Source organism: Parasteatoda tepidariorum, chromosome 10 (assembly GCF_043381705.1).
Source record: "Parasteatoda tepidariorum isolate YZ-2023 chromosome 10, CAS_Ptep_4.0, whole genome shotgun sequence".
NCBI lineage: Eukaryota > Metazoa > Arthropoda > Arachnida > Araneae > Theridiidae > Parasteatoda > Parasteatoda tepidariorum.
In genome coordinates this window covers 69,694,023-69,712,993 of record NC_092213.1, presented here as the reverse complement: position 1 = coordinate 69,712,993, position 18,971 = coordinate 69,694,023, and the positions used below count along the sequence as shown (strand labels likewise).

General features: G+C 30.1%; 1 long non-coding RNA gene across 1 annotated transcript; it reads left to right on the top strand.

The window, feature by feature from the left end:
* Positions 1-5,664: 5,664 nt before the first annotated feature.
* On the top strand, positions 5,665-11,337 carry LOC107444760 (uncharacterized). The gene is made up of 2 exons (XR_006226245.2): positions 5,665-5,744; positions 11,180-11,337. It is a non-coding gene; the product is annotated as an uncharacterized lncRNA (long non-coding RNA).
* The last annotated feature ends 7,634 nt before the right edge of the window (positions 11,338-18,971 follow it).

Here is an 18,971-nt window from a genome sequence, read left to right as displayed (position 1 = left end):
TTTTTACTGAAGACTGTGTTGTTAGATTAAAAATAATTTTCATTTTGGTTTTAGTTGCTTTTTTTTTAATAAGTGTAAATTAAAGAATGAGTTTTAATGTGTGTTCTTCGTAACTAAAGAACGAAAGAAGTATAGACAAAAACAACTTAAAATGAGAAAATAACTTAGGAAAAGTGTAAAATAAGGTAATAAAGAGGCAGTCCAAATATTATGTAAGCACCTGCAAGTGAAAAAGGAGTTAGTGATTTACTCACAATTGTTTAAAAGGGGGTAGTAAGGTATACATAAGTAGAACCATAAAATTTAATTATTTTTCGATTTTTTTTTCCGAATAAACGAAATGTAAAAAAAAAAAATACTCTTAGAAAAATTTTAAATTTGAAATAAAATTCAAATTTGAAAGAAAAAAAGTTTTAAAAATTTTTTTTGAAGCAGTTTCAAAATTTTCTAAAACTAATTTCTATCACGCAAAGTTACATTTTTTACTTAAATTAAATCCAAAAATTCCTTAAATTATAATTGTAACAGTAAAAGTCGAAGGTTAAACAGAAAACAATTGGGTTTCTTACGTAAGAATAAATAAGTTTTGTTGTTGCAAAGGGTTTGTAATTTATTTATTTTTGCTGACAGGGAAAAAGGGGAATATTTTCATATTTCGTAACCCCGTTCGTTCGTTGTAGTGGAACTGGGCGTCTGACCATTCATCCTGAAATTAAACTAAGAAACATACATGACAAAATTAAAGTTTGGGGAGCAAATGGAGTTCTTGAGAAAGGAAAAATGGCACTTTGCCATTATTAGGCAATAACAAAATTACAAGTAATAAAAATGTACATGAAAAAGGTAAAATTAAAGTACAATGGGAAAATAAACACTAATGAATATTTACAATATTATTTTGTAACCCCGCAAACTTGTTACGAAAGCATTTTAAATCACTTTTGAAAAATACCTGTAAAGTACATTTGAATTCTCTGTTCGCTTTATATATTGCATTTTGAGTTTTATTCTGTATTTTCTCGAATTTTTATTTTCGACTTTTGTTTGATTGTTTTATTTTTATTTTACAATTTTTGCTTAATAAGCTCTATTTTCGTTTCATTGTTTTGGTGCTCCTCACGTTATTGTATTAAGTGATATATGCTAATATGTGATATATAATAATACTGTATTAATATTTGCTTTGCTATATTAATACAATGTTAGAAAGTACTATTTTTTCGGATATAATCGTGTGAGCTGATGACGAGATTATTTATTTTCCTTATTTCATTTTGTTTTACATTTTTTTTAAAAATTTTTTAAATTTATGAATATTTTTTAAAAATATTTTTAATAGTTTTTTACTTCTCCTTTAAAATATCCTTATATCTTTTTCTTCATTTTGTCTATATTTTTAACTTATATATATATATATATATATATATATATATATATAATATTACACCAATATTATCTAATAGTAGTTTAAATTGTACTTTAAAGATAATTGAATTTAAAGATAATAATTTGCTTAAATGAAAATAAAATAAATGNATTTAGAAAAATATACATAAAAACGTTTAACGCAACCTTGTTGGAAGTCGCATAAGAAGTATCACTTCAAAAAATAAAAAAGGTGCAATGATACTAACATAAAAAAATATTTGTTATTATATTTTTAATTATCAGACCATTAAAAAAAACCAGTGGCATCCCTGTTAAGGTCGTAGTCTGCATCAGTGAAGTTTGCCAAAAACTTTTTTAAAGTTGTAGCAAAGCATTTACTCTCATTTAAGCTCTTGTCCCGCAGTGGACTGATCGTTAAGACACGGTTCCCAGCAGATCACCGAAGTCAAGCATCACTGGCTGCGGTCAGTGTGCGGGTGGGTGACCACTTGGATCAGTCTGCGTAGGGACCGAGGGTGTGCGGTATTGGTCCTCGTTAAACTGTGCTACCGTAAAGTGCTCGACTTCGCGCGCAGGTCGTCGGGCTACCGAAGCGGGGGTGCCATCCCCTCCGCAGAGGATCAAAATTGTGATGGCATGTCTTCGGATCATCCTCCGGGATGTTTCCCAGACCGTCGCCAATAGCCCATTGTGCAGCTATAGTGTGACGTAAATTAACAACAACAACATTTAAGCTCTTAGATTTATGAATACATTTTTGCAAGTTTTAAACCTTGTTCCACACAGTTAGGGTACACGAAGGCACAGACACGCAACAACGAAAGATACCGAGTAATGCAGATACTTCAGGTATTAGGCTATCCTGCTTAAATTAAAGCTCATTTCACTTAATCGCGATGTTCATTTGCAATGCCTACCTTCCCACGTGAATCTCCACGGGAATGAAATGGTCGATATTCTCGCTAAGGAGGGTTGCAGGATTATAACAACTCCCTCGTCCACACTTACTTTTTTGGAGGTAAACTCTTTGGAAAAATCACAAATCTCAGAGGAGTGGAAAACACCCCCAACCCACAATTGGTACACGGGATCAAAACCGAGTTCGTCCCTTGACCTCCCGTGTGACAGACGTACCCGAACTGTTCTATCAAGGCTTGCTAAACGAGGGCAGGAAAACCTTCGTAACCTGCACCAAGTGCCAAATTCATCAGGCTTCCATACCTGCCAACTTTTAATCCCTTCCAGTATAATTTTTCCCAGTGGTATTAAAATAGAATTAAAACTTCAATTATAAGCAAACTAATACGTTGTATTTGAGAAATCTTCAGTTAACAATCATGATAGTAACGCATATTAATATATGTGCTTAATTTTTGTAAGAATAGTGGTGATCAAAATCATCTAAAAATTAAGTTGATAAAAGGAAAAATAGTATATACTTACTACCACTTTAAATATGAAAATAAAATCTTCCGGAAGAGTTGGCAGGTATGGGCTTTTCCTGAGGACCTCTTGGATTGCATGGGACTCTCTAAGTCTTCCACTTCCTTTCAGTCAATGAGGATAAGCAACAACAACATGCATTAGGCCCGAGTAATGCAGATACTTTAGGCACTAGGCCCCTGAGTCAAGAACGAGTAGGAGAAAAAGGCAAGTAAAGGATAAAAATTTTAACTGAGCAAAAAGTCTAAGGTCACAAGGGAGCAGCACCATTCAATCACAGATGTATAGCAAATACCAGGAAGACCGCATTTCTAAACAAGACAGAATGACTAAATCTATACACATACAAATATAGAATGTTACATATTTATATTTATAACATTTTACCTGACATTCACAAAATGTCAAGAGAAGTCAGGACTAGACAGCAACGGTTTCTAATAGGTTTAACGAATTACATGTCATTTATTTGAATTCAAATTTATTTTAATGACTTAGAATTTACTAAAAAGATGTAATTATTTTTTAAAAAAAAGTTTTTATATGGATTTGAATGATTGTTTTGAATTCTTAGAATTTTGTGCATTTGCAATGTACCTAAGTTAGTAGCGAGCGTAGCAAACCATATAAGATTGCGTAGCAATTTTCGGGGGTTGGCGAGCGTTAGCGAGCAGGGGGCGCAGCCCACTTGTTTGAAGTAAAAACGTAAAGTTGCCTGCAAAAAATGAAAAAAATAAAAGTTGGAAACAGAACTAGTAATGCATTCTACTAGAACTAGTAATAGAAAGTAAATGCATTCCCGTGCGTTGGGGAGAGGTAGGGAAGAACTAAAGGTCGTTAACAAGGTTTGTCGTTAACAGTGTCGTAAGCCAGTTTTCAATCAGGTTATATCTTACCACTTCGGTCTCTTGAGATTATATATTTAAGTATAATGAGGAATTAATTACAGAGATGCCAACTGCTCCGCACACGCCGAAATAATTAAAAAAAAATCAGTACATACAGAGATGCCAACTGCTCCGGACANATGTGCCTCTGAAATCAGAGGTACATTGTGCCTTTCATTTTTAAAGGTACGTTGTGCCCTTAAAATTCAGAGGCACAAATGATTCAAATGTGCCTCTGAAATCAGAGGTACAGTTTTTAGAGTGTACGGACATGCCAAAACAATTTAAAAAAAAAACGGTAAGTAACCATAAACTAAATTTAGCAAATATTTCACTATTTTTGCTTGCTTTTTTAAAAGGTGTTACATGACATAGCTACAAAAAAGTGGTGAATTATATAAGCCTACGAATTATTTAGAAATATTGGTGGATAGAAATCTACTAAATTGAATATATTAAACAAAGAATCACAATTGATAAACTACCACTTTGAAATACTTATTTGCTGTCCGGATTAAGTTGACATCTCTGTGTCAAGCATTATTTTTTCAGTGGTAGTGAACTAGAGCAGAACGTTTTGAAACAAAAAGCTTCTCTTAAAAAAACCAATTGAACTTTAAAAAAAAAATTTCTACCAAGGTTCCCGAGGGCTTTGAAAATTTTAAAAAGCTATAATGAAAATAAAACAAGTGTCGATATTTGAATTTCTGTGTAACCACCACTAAAAATTGTTTTCCGAAGAAAGTATATAAGCATGAAAATTCCACCTTATAAACCATGCCAATACAGAGATGCCAACTTGCTCCGCTTTGTAAAGTAGTATTTTCTAGTGGTAGCGAAATTTAAGTTACTTTTAGTTTAGTTTTTTCCCTTCTAAGTAATTTCTTCACCACTAAATATCAAAAATAATAAGTATCATATAAAATGCAAAGTTAAAACATCAATCTACTGGTTACTCTATTAAAAAGTGGACGTAACTGTCCGTTTCTAACGAATTTTACTATATAATTTGCTACCACTTTATTAAAACTATTCCAGAGAGCGTATCAGTTGACATCTCTGCCAATAATATCAGTTACCCTAGGGCAAATTACAGATTCAGAGGTTTAGGTACGTCATCTAACACTAGATCGCCGCCGACCTTCTAAATTAGTTAACCACAAAGTGGTATATTAATATCTTCTACCACTACTAAAACTTTTCAAAGACCGAAGAAACTCGGTCTATATGAATTTACAGAGCATACACTTTCGACAAGATAATTTTTACTGCACAATACAAAATTTATAAATAAAATATTTAAATAAAAGTGGTAGAAAAAAAGCCATTTCTTTATTAATTTTTACTTTTATTGATCTATTATGGAAACACAAAATTGTGTTAAGCACGTTTAATGTGCTTCCATTCAGCACATTCACAAAACATTATCTTAGTATTAGTAATATTTATGTTTTAGTGCATAAAATCCCAGTTTTAAAAATTTCATTTCACCACACAGCAAATTAATAATTTAAACACGACTTCAGCTGCTCAAAGTTCTGAAAGTAATATTTATACTTTTATGACTTCATTTTTTATCCTGGAAAAAAAAATTCATAATTTTTGAGCTCCTGGAAAAAAATTAAAAAGTGGTCGTAATGTTAATATAATTCTTTTATATTATTATATTTGTAGATACCAGATTATTTTATCTCGATAATGGAAGCTGATATTAAGAAATTTGCAACTTCTTTTAATTTTTTTTTCAGGGGCATACCAGCCCTGAGTTAGCAGTTACGAAATTTACTACCACTATTATAAATTAAAAAGACCTGTGGGAACCCTGTAAAGGAAAATCCTTTAATATTCATGAACATTCACTTTAATAACATATTTTTTAAAGAAATTCTAGTTTTATAATTAATTGAAAACATTTTATAAAGATATTTTTCCTATTATAATTTAAAGGTATTGGAAGATCTTACTGGTTGTGTGGATAATTTAATGAGTCCGGTTGATGCGGCGGTGTGGATGCCTATAATGGAGGTAAAAAGAAAGAAATTATTGTAGTACTTTTATTTACTTATTGTACTTTTATTTACTTATAGTACTTTTATTTACTTATTGTACTTTTATTTACTTATTGTACTTTTATTTACTTATAATACTTTTATTTACTTATTTTACTTTTATTTACTTATTGTACTTTTATTTACTTATCGCACTTTTATTTACTTATTGTACTTTCAAATTTCCCAATTATAAAAAGTCTAAACTATGATGCACCGAGTACACGAGAATTGTCCAACCTACCCTGCCCAACTTTTGTTACCCGCTGCTGGCAATCGAACTTCCACATCCTTATCCGGTTTTTAATTCTATAATTATGTGTACTGGGAACTAGAACGCGATTTTCCAATCCAGCGGCTTTTAACGACCACTGTTTGGCATTTGTTTTAAATAAAGAAAAAAAATGATTTTCGACTTTTTTCTTAGTTCAGGTAACAAATATTGAATGAAATTAAAGCTTACATTGTAATTGCGATCTACTATAGTCAAAAAGAAAAGCTTAAAAAAAAAAAAAAAAAAAATAGATCAAGTCGTTAAATGCTGCTGGAATGTAAATTAGCAATCTGACTTGGCCAATTTCACAGGGTATCTAAAGTCAGGCAACAATTATGCTCGATGAAACTGTGGTATTAGGTTCGATAAGTTTATTAAATATCGTAATGTAGAATTAACAATATTTATGGAAATAACAAGATAATTTTATTCTAGTAAAAAATGAATAAAAATTAACAAAAGTGGCTTCCTTTCGTTTTAATTTTTAGTAGGCAAGATATTGAGATGTCTATCACTCAAAATTACAATAGAGACTTTTTGTGCGAAATTGGAAAATGCTCTTTTTACACATCAAAAAGTTTTGAGTTTGTCATTAACTTTAAAAATTAGCATATTATAATGATGCCAAATGGCAATGTGTGCTCTATCTGTGGCTGGGATTGGCGAATTAATTTTGAATTTGAAAGACAATTATTGACTTAATTAAAATTTGGATTACAAAGGGAGATGAATTTTCGTAAGAATTACTCAACTGAATACGTTTAAATAAACTAATAACAGAAAATGGTTGAAGTTCGATTCAAATTAAATAGGGAGATCAGTCATTGATCTATATAAAAATATATTTTATGTTAATGTATGAATTTAACGTTTATATATTTTATGTGAATGTATAAATGTAATGCTTTTATGTTTTATGTGAATGTATGAATATGTCGGAATATTATTTCAATAGGAAAGCAATTATATTAAGATTTATAAAAAGTTTTAGAGTGTTTATAAAAACAACTATAGTTATTGAAATGCTTGAAGTCCATCAATTTTTAAAATTACTGATTTCGGTTTCAGTCATAATAGATATTACAACTAATAAATTTTTTAGCATTGGTTTATTAATAAATAGAGAAAAAAAAACTAAAAGGAAATTAGTGAAAATGAAATAAATTACCAAGCAGTAGCTTATAAAAAAGAAAATATAAACATTATTTATAAACAAAATTAAACAGTTAACATTATTAACTGTTTAATTTTTTTTTAAACAAATAAAAAATAAACAGAAAATGAATACATAGTATTATTAAAATTTTAGTGCCTGGAAGAAAAAAACCATCGTTTTTAACACGTTCACGCCGGGAAAAGTGAAAATACTGGTACGGGAAAAGAGAAAATACTGTTAGAAGAACTATTTCAATATTAGATAATATTCGGGAGGAGTTAATCTATTCTCAACAATAACAATTCTCTGTAAGGAAATTTATCACGGCGAAGAAGTAATTCAATATAAAAATTGCATCCGTTAAAAACAATTGGTAGTTATGGATTTTTATTATTCCCAGAAAAAAACTAAAAAATGAAATTTATTTGTTACCAGTTTTTTCTCCGGTGCGCCGCCCGATGAGACAATCTAGCGTGACCCACCGGTGGGTCACCCCTTCGTGAACGTGTTAAATTATAAAAAAAGAATAGGGGAAAAAGTTTTTCTACCACAAGTACGGAAAATTTTTAAAAAATGCCAAAAATAGTTCGAGCTTAAAACTTAAGCTGTGCTTCAAAATCATACTGATTTTTATTTGCATAAACAATGTTATGAAGTATTGTATAACTAATTAAATTAACAAGACACGAACTAATCTCATGCTATATCTAACCACGCTTATATTCATGCGAGCGTATGCCGTCTCGCATGCTAAGTAGGGCGTTCGTAATGAAAGGGTTAATATGAATGACTGACTGAATGTAAACAATAACAAGCTTCCTAAAACCGGAAGACGTTTAGAAAACTTCCGGTGTATTCATCTGCTTATGTTATGCTTACGAGGCGATGTGTGAACAGGCTTAATTCTCTAGGAAGTTTTATTATTGTAATTTGTGATAAAATTTACGCGCAATTTTACCATTCATAAGAGATTCTTGTAATTTACAAATTCTAATGGATTGTGAACGTGAAACAAATTAAAGAAAATTAATATCAAAACATAAATAAAGTGTAAGGTTTGCCATGTTTTGAGTGTTATCTCTCATTTGGCTATATTTGTGTAAAATATCACCATTTGATATTTTCTGGGTTGCATCATACATCACCAGGCCTGAAAGCGGGACGGAAAAGAGAAAATACTGGTAGGAGAACTATTTCAATATTAGATAATATTCGAGAGGAGTTAATCTATTCTTAACAATAAACAATTCCATAGCTGCCAACCCTTCCGGTTTTCTTGGAAGATTTTATTTTCATATTTTAAGTGCTAGCGAAATTCATGTTATTTCACTAAACTTTTCGAATTAGTATGATAATAATTTTAAATCAGTTTGACCACCACTACGTATAAATAATTACAACAAAGATATAAAAGCATATTATTCCTTTCGCTGCGAAATTCAACCTGATTAAAATATAAATAAATTTTTGAGGAAGATAGTTATTTCGTTATTATTTTACTATCACTTGGAAAATCCATTCTCAAAAGGAGTGAATGTTGCCAAGTATGCTAATCACTATAATTAATTTTTCCCTCGCGAGGAAGCAATTCAAGATAAAAATTGTATGCGTTAAAAACAATTGGTAGTTATTGAATATTATTATTCCCGAAAAAAAGGTAAAAAATTAAATTTATATCTTACCAGTTTTTACTCTTTTCCGTCTTGATATATATGGGCTTTCAGCCCAATACTTCACCTTCCTACATCAGAAAGCTTCCACACGGTTTCTTCTAAGTAGTCTGCGCAGATTATTTAAAAAGCGAACCACTTGTGCCCATGAACCCAAATTCTATTGTAAAAGTTCTTGAGAGAAATTTATCATATATATTTGAGAATTGAATCTGTAGTGGTTGACAAGTAAATAAAACAAACCAATTATATTCATAAATTAAACAAATTTTTAGACATATATTTTCTACCACTCTCCAATTTTTAATAGATTTGATATTAAATTGTGCTCTTATTAATTGCTTTACCCTCATAGTGGACTAATCGGACTTCCTACACAAAACCGTGTGGAGGCTTTCAGTTATAGAAGGCGGTGCATCATAGCATGCAGGCGTAGTTTTCCAAATTCATTAGCTGTTTGTTCCGTGAAAATTTAAATAGGAAGAATGCATTTTATTGTTAACATTGTTAGCATAATAATACTCGATTTTTCAAGTTTAGACGTAAAAATCAAACGGAAGTAATAATCCGGAAGTCTTACGACGAATTTTAACCCCTAGCGCCATCTGTGCATAACGCGGTATACCATCCATAAGATCCAAAGACTTGATTAATCGGTCAATGGTGCTTCGCGCCAACACGCCAAGATTTTTTTAATTTTCAATGTTCTAAAGTGTCATAATCAGCTAGCTGCTCAGGCCAATGGCTGCTTAATTTTGCAGCGATGCATCTTTATCTAGAATACAAAACACTTATCTTTTCTTTTTACTTCAAATTGCATTCCAGTAACCAGAAAGTATCACTTTGAAGTAAACATTTTCAGCCACAGGCAACTAAAACTTTAAAAAGTGGTGACTTACGAAACTCAACATTTTATTAAAAGATATTATAAAATGCAACTTATAGTAAACAAATTGTAATCTTGAACTCTATTATATATCTGGGCACCTGAGTCCCTTTTCAAATCTGCTTTTATTCTTTAACTTTTAGATGGTTTCCATGGGTTATTGTTTTAAATATGAATAATTTTAAAAGTAAGTTATAGTGGTAGTTAAAATTGAATAATCAAAGAAACTGTAAATAAATAAAAATTAATTGAGTTTCTACCTCTTTTTACATTTTTTATCACCTGTATATAAAAAAGGGCCGTAAATGGCATCTGGTGCGGGAATAAGTTTTAATGATGATGTCAGTATCATCTATTTAATATTAGAAAATTTTTTAAGTACAGTATTTTTTTTTAAAGTTAAGTATAATATTGTACTATATAATACTGCCAAATATACACTAGTATAATACTGCCAAACTATAAATAACTTTTTTTTGTGTTTTTAAAAAAATTCATAATAAATTAACACGTTCACGCCGGGGTGACCCACCGGTGGGTCACGCTAAATTGTCTCATCGGGCGGCGCACCGGATCAAAAACTGGTAACAATTAAATTTCATTTTTTAGTTTTTTTTCCGGGAATAATAAAAATCCATAACTACCAATTGTTTTTAACGGATGCAATTTTTATATAGAATTGCTTCTTCGCCGTGATAAATTTCCTTACAGTGAATTGTTATTGTTGAGAATAGATTAACCCCTCTACCCGGAGTGAACGTGTTAATAAGTATTAGGTCGTTAAAGAAGGAAATTTGTAGGGTTGATGATGTCAATTTTTAGAGCTTTTTTTTTTTTTTTTTTGACTTATGCTCATTTTTTTACCTTTCTGTATATTTCGTTGAAAAGTTACATATCTCTCCTATTTAAAAAAAAAAGAAAAGTGATTCGGTGCTATGAAAATTTTGCGAACGTTTTTAAAAATTAATTTGTTGACAACCATATATATTTCCTCAATTTTAAATATTTAGTGCATTTTTTTATTCAATTTCAATAAGATACTAAAATTGGAATTGAAAAATATGAAATTTTTATAATTATTATTCAAAATAATAAATAGCAAACATCTCCTCGGAGATTTCCGTATCGTGATCTGTGGCAGAATAACCGCCAAGTCTTGGCAACTACCGGGCAACGTCCCGAGAGAAAGAAAAAAAAAAACATCACAGAAGGGGACCAATTCAAAAGGTTAAAACCCGCAGCCACCCTCGGCTAAACATCAACATGCTTTTTTATAAAAAATAAAAAATTGCAAGTCTAAAATCTATTTCACACCTTGGCGCTACAGATCACGATAAGGAAATCTCACCACTATTTCTTTCATTTCATAATATTTTTTTAACTATCTGTTACTAAAATAATTAGAACTTGTTATGTTTTATTCTAGGGTTGCGCTCTCAGCATATCTGAAACAAGTCACGCAGACAGTACACTCATTATACCGAGGCGAGAAACGACAGGTTATACTGACTACATTACTTCATAACGAAAGAGGATTGAAACAAATATTTGTTCAAATATTACTAAATATTGTTTTCATTAGTTCATGCTTTGGTTTATTTATCCAAACACTTTTGTTTCAAACTCATTTTTTTTTTCTGTTTCAAATTTTCCACCCTTCGTTAAGAAAAGAAGAAATAAATGGTGCAAGTCAGTGCAGAGATGCCAAATAATACGAATTCCACAAAATATTTTTAAAAACGGCAGCGAACTATAAACTAAAATTTGCCATGCACCTCAACTAACACAGAAGGCCTCAGCACGGATTAATTTAGTAGTCCGACGTAACGGACATAAACTGCGCATTGCAGGCAGAAAAAGAAAAATGTTACTACGTTCTAGCCACTAAGCTGCGCAGTGGGAGAAGTACGAAAGATTTCATTACGTTTGGACTACTAAAGGATCAAATTTCTTGTTTATAGTAATGTATATAGTTATAGTATTGTAACCTGTGCTGAGGCCTTCTCTCTTCCAACACGGCATTACTGTAACAAAGTGGCATAGCAAATGAATCTTTGAATTATTTAGAAATTTTAGTGGTGGCTAAAAGTCATAAGAATTGAATTCACTAAACCAAGACTTTTACATTAAATAATTATTGCTAGAAAATATTGATCCGCAATCCAGAGCAAAGTTGGCTTCTTTGGCAATAAGCTATATTTACAAGATTGAAAGTTTATATTAACCGAAACAAAATGAAATATGTTTGCTATTGGAAAAGAGCAAAAACTGGTAATTATCATTTCAATTTAGCTAGTTTTCGGAAATATTAGAATAGATTAGAACAATCAAAATTTTTTTTTAACAATTATAACATCTATATGGGTCTGTTACTAACTTGGAAAAAGTAAATAGTGATGAATAGTTAATAATCAAGAACCGTTAGAGTTCGTGTTACTCCTACCGAGAACCAGTTATATATAAAATAGTTTTACTACCAGATTTTTCCTCCTTCCCAGATAGTAAGCAACCTGACTGCAATTATTGTATTTGTCGATACTTTTGATTAACACAACAAGATTGACAATATAAAAGCATCGTTGCAAAAATAAATTTTTTTCTTCGCTTCTTTTGAAAATCCAGGCTGGTAGCAAAAGTGATATATATCTAGATTTTTTTTCTTTCAATCCTCACCTGGAGAATGACCTTTCGTCAATACAGGCATCTGAAGGGCAGATTTGTCGGCCACTCTATCAGGGGCACCACATTAGGTAGGCCAACGTTGCTCCCACTGTAAGGACAGATAGTACAAAGAATGAAAGAACATCCCTGCCTTGCCCGAATTCGAACCCAGAACCTTTCTGATGCAAGGCCAGTTTCCTCACCCCTACACTGACCAGTATGCACACATAGATGTTTTAAGCTATCAATAAATATCGACCTCAAAGGAAATGTATATGAGTGAATAACTTGTGAATAATTAATAATAATAATAATAATATAATTAATTAATAACAAAGTTAATTAATAATATAATTAAGTAATAATAGAATAATAATTAATAATTTTGTAATTCACAAGTGAAAAATAAATTGAAGCATTTTTCAGTAATCTTGAAAAATCTTAGCTACCACTCATTTATTTTTACAGGTCGTGGGCACCCTGAAATTTTGATAATAATCATATAATTTTGATAATATAATTGATAATAATATAATTAATTAATAATGAAATTAATTAATAATAAAATTAATTAATAATAGAATTAAGTAACAATAGAACAATAATTAATACTAGAAAATGATTTGTGAATAATTTTGTAATTCACGAATGGAAAATAAATTTAAGCATTTTTCAATCGTCTTTAAAAATCTTAGCAACCACTCATTTATTTTTACAGGTCGTGGGCACCCTGAAATTTTATTTTTGAACTACTTTTTCCCTTTGTGTGAAAAGATTTTCAAACGCAATATTTTTCTTAATGATGTGTAGAAGTTTTGGACTCAATCTAGATATGAAAGAGCTGTGTAGAACCAGATTTTTTAATTATTAATTTTATTTAAAAATTGAAAGGATTTTATAACTTACAATGCTATGTCAACAAATTGGAGAAGGAATGTACCTTTGCAGATTATTTTCGGTTTAATCATATTTAAGTAGCAAAAATTCAACAAACTTCTTACATTATTCATATAAATTCCAACGGTTACATGAATACTGCTAGTGGTAAAGAAACTCCCAAGAAAAACTGGTCTCGATACTTTGGCAATAACAAACAGAGATGCCAATTGCTCCGGACACGCCAAAATAATTTTTAAAAAACGGTAATTAAGTACAAAGTAAATTTTGCAAATATTTGAATATTTTTACTTACTTTTTAAAAGGCACAGCATGCATTTGTATCACAAAATCGTCAATTAAATAAGCCTACGAATTATTTAAGAATAGTGGTGGATAAAAATCTACTAAATTGAATTTATTAAACCGAGAATCACAATTGATAAACTACCACTTTAAATTATATATTTGCTGTCCGGAGCAAGTTGGCATCTCTGATAATAAAGTACAATTTCCAGACTAAAACCGATTCCTCATCAAAAGTTAAGAACAAGTAACCTGGTTGGTTCGTTTAAAATATAAAAAAAGATGAAAGAAAATAGACTTTTTACAATTTCATTTATTTATTTTTAGTTGGTAGATTGGTACTTTGTTTACGTTGCAACATGGTGGCATTCGTGGACTGCGTCACCAAATTAATGTTTCATAAGTTATCTGACACCACGTGTTTACTTCGTTTATAGTATTCTTTTAAAACGTGTTTCTATATAAAAGTAAATAGTTTTAAATCAACGGTAATTAAAATGAAGAAGAAAAAAATTAGTTATGAAATGATTCGCTTAGGAGAAAGGTAAAAAATTGATTCAAAATTAATTTAGGTAATATATGCATATTGAAATAAGCTATGTGTAGAAAAATAAAATCTATGGAACATGCATTTAGAGGAATCGTAAAAAAAAACGCCATTCTAATTGACGACAATGATGCGTTTATTCAACAGAAATAAAAAAATACCCTATCCTTTAAAAAGCTATGTTTTTCCTTTTTTTAAAAAAAAGTCTGATGAAAATTCAACATTTTATTAACACTAGTGGGCTACGCCCCCTGCTCACTAACGCTCGCCAACCCCCAAAAATTGCTACGCAATCTTATATGGTTTGCTTCGCAAACCAAGCTCACTTCGCTCGCTACTAACTTAGGTACATTGAAAATGCAGAAAATTATAAGTATTCAAAACAATCATTCAAATCCATATAACAACTTTTTTTTTTAAAAAAAAACTATATCTTTTTAGTAAATACTGAGTCCTTAAAATAAATTTGAATTCAAATAAATGACATGTAATTCGTTAAATCTATTAGAAATGTGCTATAGTATAAAATCGTAAGATGAAATTTCTAAAATTGATATCTCTTTAAAAAGGTTAAAATTTTGGCTATAATTAAGTCTATTAAGAATTGAAATAAGTGAATTGCAATGGAAAAACCTGCATAAGCAAATAAATTCTAGTAAAATAAATAAATTGGTGATATAAATCAAAAACTGTCAAATAAATTCGTGAAAAAAAGCGCTTTCGACAAAAAACTAAAATAGAGATCTATCGACAAAGACTTCTGCCTAGCTTATGCTCTCCCTGGTTATTTCAGTTTCCGTTTTTAAAAGCGCTATATGTTGAGCCATCTTAGCTAGATTCGGCATGTGACATTTTTAGTGGCAATCATTGGTCGATTTTCTACATTGCCATTCGAGGAGTTGTAATGAGGCTTTTTTTTATCGCCGTGTAAGAGAAATATATATATAGATTTGAAAATGCTTTAGCATCTTTTATCAATTAGTAAATGAAAATGATCTCAAATAATGCTTTTATTACAGTTGTATTGGTTTATTGGAATTATATATATTTGCAGGCTTGTGTGCTTAACTTTAGACTCATAAACCTTTGTCAATAGAAGGGCAACAGCCGGATTCGAACCTGATAGCTTCACGCTTTGCACAGTGTTTGGCGGGCGATACCGCTAGACCATGGAAGCCCTATTGTAGTACTAGTGCTGGATCTGATTAAAAACTCGGTATTTGGCACAAAGCGCCTCTAACCGATTCATTTTATTATTTTAAACACAAGCACTTCAGTAGAACAATTAAAACTTTACATGTCAATAATTTAAAATAAAAGTCACAGTGGTAGTTACGTTTGAATAATTAAGGACATAAAAGTGAAGTGAGTTTCTACCAATTTTGAGATTTTTGCCGCCTGCGGCATATCTGCTTTAAGTAACAAATTTATTAATGTTGATATAAAGTATTATATTCTTATATTTGGTAATTATTTAAAACTTCTTGATAGTGTAGTAAATTTTGACTATCATGAGTTGGCAGCGAGCAATATCATCACGCCAAGTGACGCTTAATACAGTTAATCTCTCTGATCTGACTACTACTACTTCTAAAAAAAAAAAAAAAAANAAAAAAAAAAAAAAAAAAAAAAAAAAAAAAAAAAAAAAAAAAAAAAAAAAAAACAGAAATTTTTTATGATAACGTAAAGTCGCCGGGAAGGGTAATAATGAATAAAGAGATTAAAATATTTTTACTTTATTAATCATAGTAAAAAAAACTAGGCAGGCGATATCTTCAGAAAATCATCAGTGTAAGAAAAAAAATAGTCTCCTTACTACTTTATAACCCATATATTAGAAGGCGGGACTGATAATACTTCGCTTTATTTTATTTACCACTGCTTAATTTGAAAATAAAAATCGTGCAAGAATAAAATTAAAAAAAAAAAAATGCGGATAAATTACGTTAAGATTAAAATGAAAGCAGAACAATTCTTTTACATTAAACATACTTATATTAATGCTACTACTTTGTTATTGCATGTATTGTATTGCCTGTTTTTGTTATTGTATCGCCCGATGAGACAATCTAGCGTGACCCACCGGTCGGTCACCCCGGCGTGAACGTGTATTTTATTTTAATATTATTTATTTTTATATTTCTTTTAATTTAAAATTATTTTATCTTCTCCTGATTTCGTTTTGTGATTTTAGAATCATAACTTTGACTCATGAATGTGATTAAATAACATACTTAAAGTTTAAATATTAAATTTGAATTTTGATCAATAACGTTGTGTTTTGTTTCTGAAAAATGCGAGCGACTTCACGCGTGCCTAGATTGAGGGGGGGGGGGTATTGAATTTTAACAAAGGAGTAAAAAAAACTTTTTTAAGAAAAAATGGGTCATCATTAATAGATATTCAAAGCCTTTTAACGTAGACCCCACCGGCTACATATTCTCTTTCAAAATTTTATATCAATTCATTCGTTATCAAAATTAAATTTATTAAAGAATAAATTCAATACAATGTAACGAATACTTCAGGGAGAAAAATGAAAAATACCCGATTTCCTCAGGGATTTTTATTTCTTCGTTTATATAACTTTTTTAATCATGTATTTATTTAAGTATCATACCATTTACATGTAGTGATAGACAAAATCAAGCTATTTAACTTAAATTTAAAAATCCCACAAATAAATATGAGGCATAAATTTCACTTCAACTTTAAATAAAATTTTACGGAAAATACGTAAAAAATTGGCAGCGATGCAATTTGGAAAATATGCAAAGTAGTCGGTGTCCATTCAAGGCGCTTACTAAACATTCAGACATTCATTCCTTACTGTGTATCACATAATCTTTTTATTTCCAGGCAAAAAGTCGAGAGTAGGCGTTACTTTTTTTTCCCAATGAGGCGAACTTGAAAAGTAACGCCTACTTTCTCTGCACTCGGAAAGTGCGTTTTATGACTTATCACAAATAAAAAAAATAAATTATTATAATCTAAATCTTTTACTCGAGGAATGTCAGTCATATGCCAACATCAATTCACGATTTTCAATTTACATAACCTAAGTTTAATGCTTAGTCAAGAACAGGCATTACCTTCCCTTCCACGAGAAGGCCACGCCTTTCACTCGATTTTTTTCAAATAGAAAGGAGATCATTTCATCTACACCACTGGAAATTTAAAATAATCAAAACTTACTTTTGTAAATAAAAGTGAAAAGTTGACATTGCTAAAATTATTTAATGTATGTTTCCTATAGTAAGTAAAAATTTTTTACTTAAAATCGTTATTTGTCATTATACTTTCTAAAATTTGAAGATCAACAATTTGAACGATCATATTTGAAGGTTTTATGAATGGTGTCCATTCTAATCATGCAAAATTTGAATCGATCAAAATGAGCTAAGGAAATACGTCAATTTTACTTCTTGCGCACTACGCTATATCTCGAGAACTTATTAAGGGAATTGAAAAATGTTTACACACAAGTATAAAATTCGTTGATCCAATGATAATTCCATGCAAAAAATAGCTTTCAAAAAAAGTCAGATACTTCGATTACTCAGGAACTATGCGACCGATTTTGGTAACATTTTGCAACTTAAAATTGAATTTTTTGAAATGGTGAAGAAAAATGTTTACCTTGCAATTTAAGATTGTTTCGACCATTCTTGAATAAAATAATAAATATTTAGAAAAAGTTATTTTCTGCATGAAATTATTTTTGGATAAACACATTTAATTTCTGTGTAACCACCACAAAAAATTGTTTTTTAGGGAAAGTATATATATGCATGAAAATTCGGGCTTTTAAACCAATTAACGATCAAGTGGTATATTAAAGTAAGAAATATCTTCTAGTATGACTAAAAAAATTTCAAGCGGGAACCCTGCTTTAAACATTTTTGAAGTATGAATAATTAGAAATGAATAAAGCTAAAAAAATATTACATAATTTTAATTAATTAATAAATAGTTAAGGTAATTGTGTTTATGTTGTGATTTATAGAACCAGACTTGAAAGCGGGATGGAAAAAAGAAAACACTGGTAGTAGAACTATTTCAATAATATATAATTTTCGGGAGGGGTAAATCTATACTTAACAATAAACAATTCACTGCTATTAATTTTTTTCTTGTGGAAGAACAATTCAGTACATAAATTGTATCCGTTAAAAAAATTTGATAGTTTCGGATATTTTATTATTCCCGAAAAAAGATATAAATAAAATTTATTTGTTACCAGTTTTTACTCTTTTCCTTTTTGATATATATAGGTTTTCAGCCCTGTGTAGGAAGCTGATACATCTCTTTTCTGCCTGCTGAGGGTCCTTGATTTTCTTCAATGAAATGTTTCATATTTTGATTCAGCAGCCATGCATGATATGAAAAACACATTTGAGGCAGGAAGTGACGTGAACACCTTATCGCGCATGTGTTATCCTCAGTCCAATGTTTTCGCTGACTTGCTGAAATGCATTTTATAAAAGCTATGTCTTATTAAAAACGTCTAAATTTAGTTGAACAGATAAAGCTTTTATTTTTTTCTTCCGTTGTCTTTCTCGATTTTCCAATATAATGTAAAAATAAAAAAAAATTGTAATTGAAAATGTTAAAAGAAGTAGTTAATGTTTATTATTTCAATGAGCATTAAAAATAACGGCGCGATTAATTTGCATGAATTGAGATATTAATGAAATATATTTATTATTATTTTTATTCAACTTCTAATCTATTAAACCAGTCGAACATTTTGAAAAACTAGATAATTATTAATTTACATAATCTTAATACTATTTTATACACAACCTTCCGTAATGTGATATTTAAT